General features: G+C 46.5%; 1 protein-coding gene across 5 annotated transcripts in view; it reads right to left on the reverse strand.

Annotated features, from left to right (window-relative positions):
- B3GNT2 (UDP-GlcNAc:betaGal beta-1,3-N-acetylglucosaminyltransferase 2) overlaps positions 1-15,975 on the reverse strand; it is a 201,526-nt gene that overhangs the window by 22,009 nt on the left and 163,542 nt on the right. For 2 of the 5 annotated variants that reach the window (XM_058683977.1, XM_058683975.1), the window contains exons 1-2: positions 5,958-6,175; positions 1,007-1,096 (exon numbers count right to left, since the gene is read on the reverse strand). The exons of 1 other annotated variant lie outside the window; for it this stretch is intronic. The gene's annotated coding sequence lies outside the window, so the exon portion shown is untranslated. Of the gene's footprint in view, positions 1-1,006; positions 1,097-5,957; positions 6,176-15,975 lie in introns of those variants that run through there. 2 more of the 5 variants (XM_058683973.1, XM_058683974.1) reach the window with 1 other exon arrangement.

The raw sequence follows: 15,975 nt of genomic DNA on the forward strand, positions 1-15,975 counted from the left end.
CATGGCTCCCATGACCTCCATTAGCTATCAAGTGCCACTTCTTTGCATGGTCACTGAGCTTGCACCGTGTCCTATTACCCTTTCCTAAACACCCGGACCTCTAAACCCATGAAATCACCTGCTGTTTCCCTGACACACTACCACAGGCCTGAAATACCTTTGCTCTCCTTTCTCTGCCCTCTGAAAAGTTATTAACTCATCGCTGAAGGCTAAGTTCAAATACCACTTCCTCAGGAAGCCTTTCTTGGCTACCTCCAAAACTGCACATTGCTTGCACCTCTACAAGAGATTCTTTCATGGGTTCCAGGTTAGAGGTGTCACAGACGGCTAACTCGAGGGCAAGAACTGTGCCTGGACCATCTAGGAATACACATGGGGCCAAGCACAGTGCTAGGCATACACTAAGTGCTCAGTTAATGCATGCTGATCAAGTGAATAAAATGCTCATCTGATTACACATCATCTTGAGGTCTTAGGGGGAGGGGGTCCCAAGGACAGATATTGGCTCTCAGCTGCTGTAATATGGAGGACAGGGGACCTGATGGGAGTGTTGGGGGACTGCATGCCTAGCACTCCTGACAATGGTACGGCCACAAGTAGGGACCAGGCTGGGTATGGATTTGAACTCAAGCCTTCAAAGCCTCCTGCCCTCTCAGTCAGGTCTAGGCAGGCCACACAATCTGTTTTAAATTTGCCTAAAGTATCAGCAATGTGTTTTTCATAAGCCCCGTCCAGAAGTGTACACATACAAGAAAAGAACCTAGAAGGATCCAAACCAAGTTAACAGTCGTTACAGTGTTAAGAGATGGTGGCATTAATTTTATTTGCCTTTACCTGACCTTGATTTTTCTCCCTAAATAAACATCATAAGGAAAAAGTCTTTTAGAAAGAATGCCAGAGTACCACCCAAGTTACATTTAAAGTATGTCTCCAAAAATAGAAAGTATCCAAAAAGCCCACCAAAACACTGAGAACAGGAGACCACTGAATATATAATGCCACTTACCAGGAGGATTATAGAAGCTGAAAATGTTTTGAATGGTTTGTCTGAGCACGCGATCATCTGAGCATAACAACTGGTCCTGTGCTTTCACTTCTGAAACAATTATTTCACAAAATATAAAGCAGTAAACATTGTTCTGGATATCCCGGCCACTTACTATTGCCTCTTATCTAAACTCTTCCATAGACTTCATAATCAAGTGTAAACTGTCTTCCTTGCACCACAGCTCATTCCACGCAGGTGATCGCAAGTGACTGATCAGCTCTACATTTCAATGACTGTCATTTCATGACTTACAGAGGAAATGTCAATTAAAAATAATAGGAGATCAATTACTAAGACATAATACGTCTTATTTAAGCTGAAAGCTACATCAACAAAATATTAAATCAACAAAGACTTGGCTTCTAACTTCCAGTAAAAGATCAACATAACTTTTATAATGAAACGGCATATTAAAACAAGAAAGATACAGTTGCTTTAGTTATCATCCCTTGAAAGAAATAAAAGGGTGACAAGGAAAGTGTATGTCAAACACAGTGCTAGATACTGTAAGTGTATGATCACATGAGTCTTCTTAGTAAATCTGAGAGCTTTATCTTCCGCCTTTCACAAATGAAACACACAGAGAGGTTAAGTAACTTAGTTACAGGAATCACAGTGACACAGTGGCAGAAATGCAACTCAAAACCAGGTCTGTTTCACAAAAGACTCGACTGTATGACTCTGTAATTCCACTTATATTAAGTTCAAGAACAGGCAAAATCAATCTCTATGAAAGGAGTCACATCTAAGATGATATGAAAGTTAGAATACCGGTTCCCTCTAGCGGGTGGATACAGACTAGAAAGGGGCACAGGCACCTTCTGGGGCACTGAAAATGTTTACTTCTTGAGCGAGGTGGTGGACACACATTCAGGAACAGTACATAGTATTAGGGCACTTTACACTTTACTGTATGCTATCTCTCAAGTTAAAAACAATTTTTAAAAATCCTCATCTGACTCTAAGTTCATACTCTTAACCACTAAACCACCACAGAGCCACTGACAGACCTGGCCACACTCTAGAATTGATTTCCTCAGATAATCTTTTTTTTTTTTTTTTTTTTTTTAAATATTCTGGTGAGCAATGTACATCCTAATCACATCAGAGTGAAGCCACTGGAACAATAAACCTGCTTTTAAATGCCACAGAATGAAAAGTAGAAAGTACCAATTTCCTGGCTACTAGGAATTTCCCCTCTGTAGCCACATCAGAATACAATGTTCACAGATGCACAGAAAATTCGTAACCAAGTTATCTATGGAAATACCTAAAGCTAAAATTACACAAAATATTTCAAGACATGTTATAACTTTATCAATAATGCTAACTCTCAAAAGAAATTTGAATTTTGTTACAAAAATTAAGGCAGGCAGGCCAAAGCTGATGGGCAAAGAACATAAAGCTCACAGTAGGGGCCACACATAATAAGTGCAAAATCTCAGCTTAGTGTTCTAACACACAGAAAACTGGTCCATACAATTAACTTTTTCCAGCAGTAAAGTTACTGTACCACATATGCCCTAATAACAAATTCTCCATTAAGTAAGTACAAGTTCTTCCCACTGAAGTTCTGTTCAGACTAGCAAAGCCTCATCACCGCTAGGTGATGATGAAATCATTACATCAATTCTCTCAAAGTCTTATACCACACACAGATACATCTTATTCAAACAGTAATTGCCTCTCCAGAGAGAGGAATTTATTCATCCTACAATTTGGACATATCTTTGGCAAGCACCTAGTAACAGTTATCCCACCTTAGCGGGAAGTGGGGTGGGGGCAGGAGACAGCTGTATCTTACACACCTGTTGGGTATATGTGCTGTGGTCTTACTGGGTACTTTCAATTGTGTCAGCCAGAAAACCTAACTTTCAAATTGCCACAGCCCAATTTAATTCATATTTTACCATTCTGTATACACTAAAATTGCCAGGCAATTGACTGAAATGATTTTACTTCTCCCTGATCATTTGCATATAAGACCAAAAGGCCTTTAGGAGAATTTTTCACGACTGGTAACTTACACACCACGAGTGGACGTGTTGCAATAGATTATATAACCGAATATTATCCCAGATGCAAGAATCTTAATGTTTATAAAAGTATACATTGGCATTTATTAATTTTTAAACAACTGTTTAACAAACTGTTCAACAAACAGTCAAAAAAACTAAGTAAAGTTAATATTGTAGCTATTAAGTAAGTTAGAAAGAACTAAAAGCCCTGACCCCAGTATGTTAAGAACAGAGTATGCTTCAGCACATTCACAGCACTGGTCAGGATCCTTAAATTATTGTTTAAAAAGAAACAAAACAAAACAAACAAACACAAAAACATTACCAGAAAACATTAAAACTTTTCAAAGTTTCTCTAAGAAACAATGGATTCATCTTTTCTCTTATTCCAGCATCAGCTGAAAAAGCCCCACACGTTTCTATCCACAACATCTTGGCTTTATACCAACAATGCATCATGTAAAGCAGAATGATCCATTTTTTTTATTCTTATTCATTTCCTAATATAAGTCCTTTTTTCCCAATGTACCTCTAAAAAAAAGGCACACATTTGGACAAATTGTATAGTGAAAAATCAACCATGAATTATCAGTTCCATTTTCCTACTTTAGCAAAACTGTAGTATCTTAGAATCAGAAAAATATAAATTGTGTTTTTTTAAATAAGGAACTCTTCAAAACTACAAACCATTACTCAGCTATCCATCAGCAACCCCTCAAAAATCATAACTTTTACAAGCATATGTTTATTTTCATCAAAAGATTACTTCATTCCCTGGACTTTAAAAGCTTTATCTCCATCTGCCAAATTTGGCTGATTTCAGTCAGACAAATCTGAATGGTTCCCAGTTACTGTGTCTGGTAAGGGGAAGTTGATGCCTAACGGAACTTCTATATTGATTACACAATGACCACCACTTATTAAGTGCCCAACTCCCATAATGCAGAGCCAGGACTTCGGTAAACATTATCCTATCTGTCCTAAAAAACAATCTGGTGGAGCAGGTGTTACCATCCCCAAAACCAGTTATGGAAAATAAGGCTGGGATGATCAAACCTGCCCTAGGTCACTGAACAGTATGTCGCAGAATCAAGACCAGTGAACAGAGAGGGTGGGAACTTGAACTGTTCTGGAGAATTAGGTCTTGCATCATACACATGTCCTCTGCACAAAAACTAAATGAAGAGCAGTGAGCCCCCGCTGTTGGGATATGGCCATAAGGGAAAAGAGTACTTCAAATTGAAAAAGTTTCAACATTCTAATTTCAAACATTAGATCCAAAGATAAAGGCATTGGTAAAGGCTGCGCAGAGCAGAACGCTTTACTTGTAGAGAGTTCTATAGGGTTCTGCACTTCCCTCGTCTTAAAATCTAATCTGATTTTAAGAGCACAGGGACTCTAACACTCTCCCAAGTTCCACCAGGCTTAATAACCTCTATTCAAACGAAAGAGAAGTGAGAACTAGAGCAGTGGGAAGAAGTGACCGCCCAACCCTGTCTGTCCTCCCACCGGGGTCAGCTGTCAGATCCGCATGGGTGCGACCAGCAGACAGCTGGGCTCCAGAGCCCTTCGACTGGGCTAGGCTCGGGTCTCCCCTACTTCCCAGTCCCAATCCTGACTCCGTTGGCCACCTCCCGAGCCAAAGTACACCGGAAGAATTTGTTATAACAAGTAGACACCCATATTCACCAACTGGTTTAGCAATCTGAAATCTACATCAAGGCTCCAACAGGGAGGGGCAGGAGAATATGGTATAATTGTCCTAAACTATCTTTCTACGAAGTTGGGAAGGTTCACGAGGCCATGAGGGTAGAGAAGCAAAGACAAACATACCATCTCTCCGTTTTAAGGAGGAGAGGGAGCCTCCTCGCCCTGATTTAAAATGTATTATTTTCAGAGGTAGGCTTCCACGCGGTGACACGTCTGGGGAGATAATGGGTTCTGGGGCTCCCCTGTCCTAAGTGCAAAATACCGTACTCTGGAAATTAAGGTGACTTGGTTTTATTGCCTCCAGAAGAGTCCGCCTGCCGTCCCGGGACAGCCTCCAGGACCCCCGCCCGCGGCCTCATTGGGGTCCCACCCCGCGCCCCGACTCCCACCCTTCCAACGAGGGGTTTCGCAAGGGCCTGCCTTACACGCTCCCGGCAGCACCCACCCATCCCCCTCCCCAGGTCTCAGGCAAGCAGCCTGGTTAATCATTCAACGCGGGCGGCGTGAAACATTTTTTTAGAGGTCAAAGCGAAAGGTTTTCCCTAAGTTTCACAGAAACCAGCCTTTGGGGACCCGGAGGTGGCAGCGGCAGGCAGATGGGGGCGGGGAGCGGCTGCTGGCGGCTATTTGGCTCACAAAACACCTGATCTCCCCATGCGGCACCCGAGACCAGCGCAATGAGAGGGTGGGGTGAGGGTTGCGAGAGCGAAATCACGCACAGCCCCCTATCCAAAACGCCTGTGGAAGCCAGGTGAGGACGCGGGCCCCAGATGCCGCTTCGCAATGCCTGCATCACCCAGCGCGGGCTCCCCCGGAAGTTGGGGTGCAGCGAGGAGGGGGGAATGTCCCCCGGCCCGTGGGGGTGGGGGTGGAATAGGGCAAGAGACTCAAAAGACACGCTGCTGCTGGTTTTGTTATCCTCCTCCTCTAGGGTAAGAAAGGTGGAGGAAACGGGGGACGCCTAAATGCGGCGGGAGCCACCCAGGAATGGTTTCCTCCTCTGGGGCGCCGGCACGAAGCCGGAACCGGCGAGGATCTGGATTGGGAGGGAGAGGGGTCAGTGCGGAGCAGTGGGGAGCCGGGAGCAGAGATGGAAAGGAAGCGGAGAGGGCTTGGGGAGGTGGTGGGGGAAGGGAAGGGCGGAGGGCGGGGGGTGGGGGGGCATACCCGCCCGGCCGTACCTTGTCCGGGAGCAGCTCCTGCTCAGCGGGGCGGGGGCGGGAGATCCCGGCCACATCCACGTCCCGGCCGCTCGGCGCGGCTCAGCCCGGCGACCGCCGCCGCTCACGCTCCATGCGTTGCACCGCGACGGGCGGCCCAGTGGTGTCGGCGGCGGGGAAGTCACCGGCACGGCTCGTCTCCAGCACTTGTTGCCGCCACTGCCACCGCGCCTCTCACTCCCGGCTCCGGCTCCAGGCGCCGCCACCGCCTCTGGGCGCCCCGTCCGGCCCCGCCTTCGCCCCGCCCCACGCGCCAATCAGGCCCGGCACCGCCCCTCACGTCACCGCCCAGCCCGGCCCGCCGCCCAGCGCCCCAAGTTTGGGGAAGGCCGTGCGCCAATCTGTCTGCGAGTTGGCGCCCGAGAATCGCCCAGTCTCGTGCTTCTCCTCACTTCCGGGGACCATCTGGGACCTCCAGGTCTACACGTGGGCAGTAAAGGGTTAAGCCGGGGGAAGGGGACCCCAGGAAGTAGACTCCCTCGGAAAAACACGGCAGTTTGACCGTATCCCCAAACCCGGTCTAGCCTAAATCCCTCCAACTGCAGGTTGCCCCTCTTGCGGTACGTCTGATGTTGGGGGACTAAGCACATGGCCAGAGGAGCACTCCAGTGACCTTAAATGGCCAGAACCAGTTTGTAACTGCGCCTAGACAGGACCACAGCCGCCGTTCCGGTGTTTGGGTGCGTGCGCCCCCGCAAAACCCGGGGTTCCACTGAGTAAGGGGGAACCAGGGCCAGAATGGGACTTGACCATTGCTCTCTGCCCACGTGCCCATTACCCGCCGCCACCTCTCGGATACCCAAATGACGCCCTAGAGCCCAAGGCCTACAGTGATGCCCTACTTGGCATTGCCGCCGGATCTTCGGATTTATGAGGCCGCCCACTAATTGGTGAGGGGGAAGTTTTAGTTCTCCTTGCGGTGCCTTGCAGAGAATTTCCTCGAGGTTCCACGCGAGTCTTCAAAGCCAGAAATAAGGTGTCCAGACGCTGCGCCTCCAACTCGCACCGCGGCCCAGAGGAGCTGGGTGGACGCCTGGGAACTGCTTAAATGGCTGAACTCTGACGCTCACACCTTCGGCTCCCCGCTGCGGGGTGAGGATTTGGGGCGGACGACACACACCGGCCGAAACACCTGGAACCATAGACGCATTCTCCCAGCCCAGCGCCCCCGCTGGCTCGCCAGAGCACTGCATTTTAAGGCGAGTCCCAGCCGCTGTGAACACAACTTTGGGGAGCCCCAGGTAAGCCCTGCGCGACCGCGTGGGGAGGTTGCCCAGGTCTGGAAGGCCCAGCGCAGCCAGCTCACCCCACGCGTACTCGCCGGGAGGCAAACCTGGCGGCAGGCACACTTCAGAGCACCTCCCTCTCTTGGTCCTTATCTCTTCAGGAGGAAAAAGGTCTCCTTTACATAGCCAGACTGAACAATTAAGGACACTACACCCTGAAATATTTGCATTTTTCGGAAGGCTTTCTGAGGCGGAATTAGCCGAAGGGGAAGGAATTGCAAATGTAGGAATTCAGGCACCTGTGAGCTCAGCCCACTTGAGTGTGGACCCTAACTCTTCTCCAAGCTCAGAGTAGAAGAACACTTTGCTGCTGTATGCACGGAGCCACGTGGGTGCACTCTTCTAGAAACAGGAATTCAGAGCCAGATCTGGGAAAGTTTTTATTTTCAGCCTTCAGACCTTTCTGCTTTTATGCTGATCACATGTTTCTCTTAAGACTGAGACATAAAAGTCCAAGAAACAAGTTGGATTTTTGTATATTAATAGAAAAACAAGAAGGATGCACACCAACTGCTAACCACGGTTACCCCAAGTGTGGGATTGGAGTGTGGGAAGCGGGGAGATGGATTTTATAGCCTTACTGACTTTGAATTTTGTATTTTTCCAGTGGTATTAACTCTCTTAATTTAGAAAGCTAATAAAACATTTTTAAAGAAATATAGGGATTAGAAATTCCTAAAAAAATTTTTTTTTCACATGTATTCATTTTTGAGAGACAGAGTGTGATTGAGGGAGGGGCAGAGAGAGAGGGAGACAGAATCCGAAGCAGGCTCCAGGCTCTGAGCTGTCAGCACATAGCCCCACACAGGGTTTGAACTCACACGTGGGGAGATCAAGACCTGAGCTGAATTCGGACGCTTAACTGACTGAGACACCCAGGTGCCCTTAGAGATTAGAAATTCTTTAAAAGTACATAAAGTATAAATTAATAGACAAACAAAGCCTATGTCTTTCATTCTGCATCAAAATAATTAATCCTGAGTCCATGTTCCTTGGTTTAAATAAAGATATCTCTATGCTGCCTTTCTGATTAACTACTGTGATAGGACCAGACTGACATCTGAAGATTTTTCTGTGCCATCAGATTGATATATTGTTTCTAAGCACATAAGGGCATTCTCTCCATCCTGCTATTAATTAATGCAGTTGGGAGTATATCTATAACAGTTAACATTGTTCCTTGGGGAGAATTACTCAATGCTAAATTCCATACCCACTTGACGGTAGTCTTTACACTTGGGTTGGGTCCTGGGTCCATCATCCATAGGTAAAGATGTATTATTTATTTATTTAACAAATATGTGTTGACCACCTACTAGGTGCATGGCACAGTGCACAGTGCCGGGCACTGGAGTGGTGAATGTGGTAAAACACTTCCCTCTCGGAGCTCACAGTCTAGCTGGAGAGAGAGTTTAACAATGAAGTGCATTATTGGGGTGCCTGGGTGGCCTAGTCGGTTAAGCATCTGGCTCCTGATTTCAGCTCATGGCACTATTTCACAATTTCTGAGTTCGAGACCCACATCAGGCTCTGCGCTGACAGCATGGATCCTGCTTGGGATTCTCTGCCTCCTTCTCTGTCCCTCTCCCCCACTCACGAGCTCTGTCTCCCTCGAAATAAATGAATTAACATTTTAAAAAACACAATCACATGTGCTATCAATTATATAATTGCAATTGTGATATGGGCCAAGGAAGCTCAAGGTGGTGTGACCATTTGGGGAGTCCAAGAAGAGGTGACATTTGAGTTGAGCTCTGAAGAGCGAGCAGGCAGAGAGGAGAATGGAACAGAGTTCCTGGCTGGTTTAGACTACAAAGGGAATGTGGTTGAAGGAGAAGTTGGAGAGGTAGGCAGGGGCTTGATTTTGTAGGGCCTAGACTACCATTTTCAGTAAGATCACTCTGACCACAATGTGAAGAAGGAATAGGGAAGAGGGAGAAAGGGGGTTGAGGGACAGGAGGCTGTTGCCAAAATATAAATGAAAGGGGCTGTTTAAGTGGTAAAGCAAATGGAGAGAAGTAGATACCAACAAAACTTGGTGATTGCTTAACTAGGGAGGACTCAAAGAATACTCCCAGTTCTCTGCTTCTTCAACCAGATGGCCAGTGATGCTATTTTCTCAGTTGGGAGGCCTTCAGGGAAAAGGATTGAGAAAACCTTCCCAAAGTTCACATTTGATCAAGGTGGGTCTGAGGTGCCTGTGAGATATCCAAGTGGAGATGTTGAGCAGGTGGTTGGTTGTAGTATCTGATGTTCTGAGGAGAGGCTGGAGCCAAAGTAATAAGTGTAGAAGTGGTAATAAAGCCAGGAGAATGAGGTGGTCTCCTAAGAGAATAGAGAGTTTAACCAGAAGAATGCCTAGGACTGAGCCCTGAGGAACTCTTAGGTAAAAGCTGGACTGGGGTGGAGGAGGGGCCTTGGTGTCTTAGTTGGTTAAGCATCCAACTTTGGCTCAGGTCATAATCTTACTGTGAGTTTGAGCCCCACACTGGGCGCTGTGTTGGCAGCTCAGAGCCTGGAGCCTGCTTCAGATGCTGTGTCCCCCCATCCCTCTCTGCCCCTCCCCCACTTGCACACATGCACACGCAAACATTAAAAAAAAATTTTTTTTCAGCTGGCCCAAGGCAAACTATCCTGCAGATGAAGTGGAAGAGCAGCCAGATAAGCAGGAAGAAAACTAGGAGCTTGAGGAGGTGGGGTCCCAGAGCCCAGGGAAAGAACATGTTATAAGAAGGCAGTGGTCAGCAGCCCTCAAAATGACTGAGAGACCAAGGGATATGAGGACTAAATAATATCCACTGGATTGACTGGCCTTGGTATCATTGGGACATTCATGGAGCAGTGACTGGCAAAGAGATAGACTGGAGTGGATTGAGGAGTGAGTGAGAGGTGAAGAAATGAAGACAGGCACTTAGTTCATGCAAGCAGAAAGGGTCAAAGAGTCAGAAATAGATGTTGAGGATTGTTATGTCAGCAGTGGGTTTACGATAGAATAACTTGAGAGTGTGTTTAAATGCAGATGGGGAGGATCCTATAGAGAAGAGGAAGATGAGGTATAGCAGTGAAAGGACAGTGGACAGTAAAGGTTCCTATGACCATGGGAGAGGATGGAACCAGTGTATGGATGGAAAAGGCTGACCTCATGCAGGAGGCTACCTCCACTATTGTAACAGGAGCCAGCAGGTTTGGTGTGGGACATTGAATCTTTCCACACCATGACTTTCTATTGCTCTGGAACATACAGGAGGCTGGGGGTGAGGCAAGGATAGCTGAGAGATTCTGAAGAGAGTGGAGAAGGTGTGACAGAGTCATTGCAGAAGGCAGGAAGGTTGAGATGACCAGAGAAATGGCCATATGGTACGACAACATGGCAACCCACTTGAGGTTGGTGGTGTGAACTTATAAGGTACCCTTGGGCCCTCCTATGTGATTTACTCCGGCAGAGCTCAGCTGTCTACTCAGGTGCAGGCTCAGGTGAGGAAATCACTAGGGCAGGGGAGCAAATTCCTTTTGCCAAGGAATTGAGAAGTGGCAAAAGTGGGGTTGACATGATGAATAATAAGAGAGAAAGGACAGAAGTCAATGGGCTGGAGGGGTCAAAGGAGGCAACGTTTAGTCATGTTGGAAGAAGAGGAGGTTGGGTCTCACAATCTGGATGCCAACGTTAGTGGTTTGGGAGGTAGAGAGGTTTAAGGTCATGACAAAATCATGATAAAATGGGCGAAAGTAGAGGTGAGAGTCACTGGAGAATATGAGGCCAAGGGATTGAGAGGCAGGGTACTGGATAGGTCATCTGCATGAACAGTGAAGCCAACCTGGAAGATGTGGGCAGGAACTGAAGTCAAGGTCCTAGTGTGAAGGTCATGGAGCTAGGAGCTAAAGCCTCAAGAAAGTGAGATAGAGGGAGTGACCAGGAGGTCAGAAGATAGGAAAACCAGAAAGGAAGAGGGAATATAGGTAGGCAGCAGTCTCCTCAGAGGAACAAGAGCGTTTGCCAAGAGGTGGAGGAGACATGATCAGAAAGGACTGACACCACTCTGGTGGGACACTCAGGTGAAAGAGTGAGCAGCTCCATCTACTAGAACTTCAGGGGAAGTAAAGGGGATTTCATTCTGAGTAGAGCTTAAGAATGGATGTGCGGATGGAGAGATGGATGAACCGACCTTCAACTCAGTTTGCTTATTGAAGTCTGCAATCCCAGAGGACTGTATAAAAAGATTTGGAGTGTGGGAGTGAGTAGAGGTGGGAGGTCAGGTGCCAGGAAGAGCAGAGGATTTGGGCATGATGGCAGATAGAGGATCCATGAGAGAATGATAATGGAAACAGAAACGAGTGGTCTCTATAAAGCCTGACCCAGTAGGTCTGTAAACCAGGGCCACATCCCCCTCACTTGTTTCACCCCAAGATTCCCATCAGGAAGGCATGTGGAGGCCTTCATTCTCCTTCCCCTTCTTCTCCACTGGGAGCGCCTATGGGACTCTGGCCATGAGTCAGGAATCCCAGGCTTATCTCCCCTCTGCTCTCTTCCTCAGGCAGGTTGTTGAACTCTTCTGTCTGTTTCATTGTCTGTAGATGCTAAAACACACACCCTCTCAGGACAATTATAAGGAGAAGAGTAATAGCACTTTCTAGGGGCACCTGGCTGGCTCAGTTGGTAGAGCATGTGACTCTTGATCTTGGGGTCATGAGTTTGAGCCTCATGGGTGTAGAGATTAATTACAAAAAAAAAAAAAAAAACTTTCTAAACTGTAAATCGCTGTAGGAATGTGAGTGATTTCCCTTGATCAAAACCCCCTCACATACATCCATCTCTCCCAGGAGCTCTCCCCAAAAGATTGTGAGTCCTACTCTAGAGGAAGCAGTAATCTTGCCCGGAGACAGGACAAACACACCCAAAACAATTAGAAAGGAATGCACAGCTGTGTCTGATTAAGTGCTAAATTGTAAGGTGCAGACAGTAAGAGCTCTGAGATCAGAAAAGGGAACAATTAGCCAGAATTGGGAAAGTCTGGGAGGCTTCCTGGAGAAGGTGGGGTGAAAGGCACCCAGACTGATCACTTAAGCCAAGAAGAATATTTGCAAATGCCCATTCCTTTGTGGCTGCAAAGACTGTCCAATCTGACAATCTGACATAGGTCTGCAAAACGTTTCTAGGTCACAGATTTCTCTCTTGGCACCCCTTGCTGTCCAACGTGTTGTCACCCTACAGCCATGCACCTTCTCAGTCCGTGTCCTGTGCTCCCCCTCAGGTGGTTGGGCAGCCTGCACTATCCAGTGAATCTTACATGCTTTGTCCTGGGCCTCACATGTTTCGATCTCCCTTGTTACCTATTTTCCTGGTGAAGAAACAGAGGTTGATCTTCAGCAAGTTTCTCGTACCGTCTTTGGTGCTAGCATGCACCTCAAATTTTTGCCCCGCCGGACTGCAGGCTCTGAGCTAGCAATCCTGAATGCTCCTCTTGCTGCTCTTTGCCTCGCTGCACCCGGCCAGGCTAGGGTCCCTGCATGTCCACTGAATCAGAGCCCTGCACCCACTCCCCCACTTGCCTCCTTTGCTCCTACTGCCTCTGCTTCATTGTCCCAGAGCACCCTACAACCCACCACTCAGATACAGACCCCATGGTGCCGCCACCATAGAGCCCAAGACCTGCAAGGCCAGAGCTAGCTTCCACCCCTTTGGTTGTGCTGGAGCCAACCCCTGCAGCCCTTTGGACATGGCTCAGAGTGAAGGCCTTCTTCCTCAGTAACTAGGCCTGCATGGTGCCTCAAGCCCTGTACTTGCCCCCTCCCTTCACCACCGTTCCGGAAAAGATCCCATCATGCTTCAGGGGCAAGCACACACAGGTAGCATCAGCAGGGGAAATCCCTAAATCTTGTGCACGCTATGGACTTAGGTTTGCTCCAGGACAGCTGTGTTTTGCTAGTCTGTTAATCAGTCCCAGTTAGGGCCATAAAAACAAAAACTACCTCTATCAATGGCTAAAATATTAATAATTGATGGAAAGTGTAGAATCTTGGCATTGGAATTCTTGGAACTCCAGTCTAAATCCCTTGGAAATTACAAGTGAGAAAAAGAAGGTCCGAAAACTAGCTTTTTGGAGGCCAAGCATCTGATACTAGAGATAATCTCTTGAATGTTGGTCAGTTAAGTCACAGGTTAAAAAATCACCTAGCTCCTGGGGTGCCTGGTGGCTCAGTCAGTTGAGCGTCTGACTTCAGCTCAGGTCATGATCTCATGGTTCATGGGTTCGAGCCTCACATCGGGCTTGCTGCTGTCAGTGCAGAGCCTGCTTCGGATCTTCTGTTCCTCTCTCTCTCTGCCCCCTCCCATTCATGCTCTTTCTCTCAAAAATAAAATAAAACTAGGGGCACCTAAGTGGCTCAATTAGTTAAGCATCCGGATTAGGCTCAGGTCATGATCTCACAGTTTGTGCGTTCAAGCCCTGCATCAGGCTCTGGGCTGACATCTCAGAGCCTGGAGCCTGCTTCGGATTCTGTGTCTCCCTCTCTCTCTCTCTCTCTCTGCCCTTCCCCTGTGTGCACTCTCTCTCTCTCTCTCTCTCTGTCTCAAAAATAAACAAACATTAAAAAAAATTTTTTTAATTAAAAAAAGCCTGGAGCCTGCTTCAGATTCTGTGTCTCCCTCTCTCTCTGTCCCTCCCCCACTCGCACTTTGTCTCTGTCTCTGTCTCTCTCAAAAATAAATAAAGATTTAAAAAAATGGTTTTAAATACATAAAACTTAAAAAAAAAAAATCACCTGGCTCCTAAAGCAAACCCTTTATCCGAAGATTACTTTAATTTTGCAATAGCAGAAAAACATAAAACCCCATTATCAGATGCAGATACCAGAAACCAATGTCATAATTCCCAGGGGTTTGCTACATCTCCCACAGCATCCTGATGCTAGAAGAACTCAGAATTCCCAGGTGAGTAAAGTCCACCCTGTGTATGACATTGTGATGGTGTGTAAGGTCAGTAATTTGAAGGGGCACAAACAGCCTTCTCTATTGGGGTCATAATATTGTTTGGGAAATGGAACTCTCATTAAAGAGAAATGCAAAATCATCCTTGTAATTATTATCAAATTCAAGAGGAGAGGCCCATAATTGCAGCATCAAGCATGAGACAGTGCCATTAATATGATTATCAGGGCATAAGCCTATTAGAGAACTTAATGCCTCACTGCTGGCATCATCCTGCTGGCTACCCTAGGTCTGGAAACCATCTCAGTTGTAAACACAACTGTTACAAAACAGTGATTTCCAAGGGGCATAACAAAGATCTGCTGGCCTTTACTGAAGGTCAAAGCCGCCTAGCTAAGGAGAACAGAGAACATTTCTGAAAAATGAAGACTCATCCGTCAGCTTCACTTGGCTCTTACTGAGAAAGAAAGTATGCTAAGCTCTGAGTCCTCCCCAGCCCTGCAGCAATCCAGATATGGGTATGTGTGAGGTCTGTCACCTTCAGATGGACACAGTGGCCTAAGTCTTGGCTGCTGGTGGTGAAAAAAATCATGGCATGGAAATCAACAAATCCAAGTTCAAATCCCACTCTGGGAACAAGCCCCGTGTGTCCTCATGAGTGTAGTAATACCTATCTTGAAGCGTTCCCAAGATGGGGAAATAAGGTCATTTATGATCAAGTGCTTAATAAAAGTTTGTTTCACCCTCGGCCTGAGGAGTGGGACCAAGTCCTCATCAGGGGGAAGAATAGGTGGTACCTTGTCAGAGAATCCTGAGATTACCAACATTTGTCCTGGGAGCCTACAAGAGGAATTGCTATTCTATCTTTATTCCAAAATGTTCAGATACCATTAATCAAAATCACCATTTAGAATGGGAAGATCAATTGTCTATACCTAGGAGAAACCACCTGCTTGGTCTCTAGGACCCTGTAACTTACGAAACTCACTTGGCAAGTTGTCTCATAGCAAAACCATCACCAGAAGGCGCAGAGCGTTTTCCTTAAGCATAATAAATCAGAGCCCAACGGACCCCATAGATGGTTCTGATTACTTTTGCTGTAAGCATCTTTGCCATAGACATCTTTGCCTCCAGCATTTTTGTAGAAGAACTAATTAGCAATAATACAATGTTGCCATTACAGATAAAAAAGTAGGGGTGCCTGGCTGGCTCAGTCGGTAGAGCACGCAACTCTTGATCTCAGGGTTGTAAGATAGAACCCCACAGTGGGTGTAGAGATTACTTAAAAATAAAATCTTAAAAAAAAAAGTAATTGGTTGACCGTCTGGTTTGTTTGACAGTTTGGTTTCATCAACTGGTTGATAGTTTGGTTCCATTTCTCCACTGAGGCAGTCCTTACATTTTTATATGATATAAATATTAGCTCTCATAATAGTCTATATGGTGGCATAGAAGTGTTTATTTTGTTTTGTTTTGTCTTCCCTTGTTTTGTTTTGTTTTGTTTGTGAGAGAGCACCAGCAGGGGAGGGAGGCAGAGGGAGAGAGAGAGAATCTTAAGCAGGCTCCAGGCTCTGACATGGGGCTTGGTCCCATGACCCTAAAATCATGACCTGAGCCAAAATCAAGAGTTGGACGCTCAATTGACTGAGCCACCCAGGCACTCCAGCAAAGAGTCTTGAACCTGCATTTCCCATAGAACTTTGGAACATCTATCAACAGACAAGTGAAAATATGCCCAGAACAAATAGCAGTGTAGAAGGCTTTCACA

Source organism: Neofelis nebulosa, chromosome 9, assembly GCF_028018385.1.
Source record: "Neofelis nebulosa isolate mNeoNeb1 chromosome 9, mNeoNeb1.pri, whole genome shotgun sequence".
NCBI lineage: Eukaryota > Metazoa > Chordata > Mammalia > Carnivora > Felidae > Neofelis > Neofelis nebulosa.